Genomic DNA, 1,906 nt, shown 5'->3' with positions numbered 1-1,906 from the left:
TTAAAGGTTGTGGTACTAGCAGGTGGAGGTGGTTATGGCAGAGGACGCCCATATGGTGGTCAAGGTAATACTTAGAGAGGCTATGGGGGAAGAGGAAATGGTAATGCTGGGAGGAGAGCGACACACTCGAGTAGATAGGTTGCCTGAGATGATGATAGAACACCTTCTCGGGCAGGCCAGAGGCTGAGACATTTGACGCCATGACAATATGTACTACTCTTGTATGTGACCGAATGAGTTCTATCTTATTCATACGTATCTGTTAAATTTACCTTGGACTTGATTTAATTTTTGATATCCTTATGTCTCCATTCATGTTTCTACCTTGATTGGGGAGTCTGTTGTAGTAACCCGTGTGTACCGTGCTTGTGATGTTTCTGGGTTGTCGGACTTGGTAGATCTAGTGATTTTGGATATGCTAGACTTTGATGTGTTATTGGGTATGACTTGGATATCTCCTTATTATATTGTATTGAATTGTAATTCTAAGACAGTCACTCTAGAAATCCCAGGTAGGGATAGATTAGAGTGGGAAGGTGTGTACAAGTCTATGTCATTAAAGATCATATCTTTATTCGTGCTAGAAGTTCTTCTGGGTACTGGTAGTTTGGCCTACTTCTCTCACCTTCGAAATGTTAGTGCGGAGTCCTCTTCTTTGAGTGAATCCAATAGTTTCAGAATTTTAGGAGGTATTTCCTACAGATTTTCATGGTATGCTCTAGATAGAGATATTGATTTATGCATAGATTTGGAGTCGATTACTCATCCAATCTCCATTTCTCCTTATCGCATGGCTCCGACAAAGTTAAGAGAACTCAAGACTCAGGTTTAGGAACTCTTAGATAAAGAATTTATTCGTTCCAGTGCTTTACCTTGGGGGTGCTCCGATCTTTTTTTTGACAAAGGAAGATGGTAGTATGAGAATGTGCATAGACTACGAAAAGTTGAACAAGGTTACTATCTAGAATAAATATCCTTTAACCCACATATATGATCTTTTGATTAGCTGCAGGGTGCTTCAGTGTTCTCAAAGATTGATTTGTGGTCAGGGTACCATTAATTAAAGATCAAACCCTAGGACATAAATAAGAAAACATTTTGGACTCGATACGGTCATTATAAGTTCTTGATAATGTCCTTTCGATCTACTAATGCATCGACATCTTTTATGAGTTTGATGAATGTTGTCTTCAAGCTATTTCTGGATTTCTTTGTGATCATGTTAGATAATATTCTGATCTACTCCAAGAGTAAGGAGGAGCATGTAAAGAACTTTCTCATTGTTTTGGGTATCCTAGGGAAACAAAAGTTGTATGCCAAGTTTTCAAAGTACGAATTCTGGCTGACTTCGACGGTCTTCTTGGGGCATGTGGTTTTGGAAAAAGGGGTGATGGTGGATCCTTAAAAAATTGAGGCAGTTAAGAATTGGGTGAGGCCTAGCTTTTGTGACTATGGTTATGAGCTTTTTGGGTCTTGCTAGCTACTACCACAGTTTTGTCAAGAGATTTGCTTCCATTGCTATACATCTGTCTAGATTGACCCAGAATGAGGTACCCTTTGCATGGTCTGAACAGTGTGAGGAGAACTTCCAAAGGCTCGAGACGCTTTTGACTACAACTCCTATCCTATGTTTGTTGGTGGAAGGTAAAAACTTTATTGTGTTTTGTGATGCTTCACATTCGGGTTTTGGTGTTGTGTTGATGTAGGACAAGAACATTAAAGCTTATGCTTCAAGACAATTGAAGACTTATGAGAGAAACTACCCAACCCATAATTTAGAGTTGACAGCGATAGTGTTTGCATTTAAGATCTTGCAACACTATCTTTATGGTGTTAAGTGTGAAGTGTTCATAGATAATCACAACTTAAAACATGTGTAACTCAGAAGGATTTAAATTTTGAGGTA

The sequence above is a fragment of the Solanum tuberosum genome, unplaced genomic scaffold (assembly GCF_000226075.1).
Source record: "Solanum tuberosum cultivar DM 1-3 516 R44 unplaced genomic scaffold, SolTub_3.0 scf00108, whole genome shotgun sequence".
Lineage (NCBI taxonomy): Eukaryota > Viridiplantae > Streptophyta > Magnoliopsida > Solanales > Solanaceae > Solanum > Solanum tuberosum.
Note: the sequence above shows the minus strand (reverse complement) of the source record.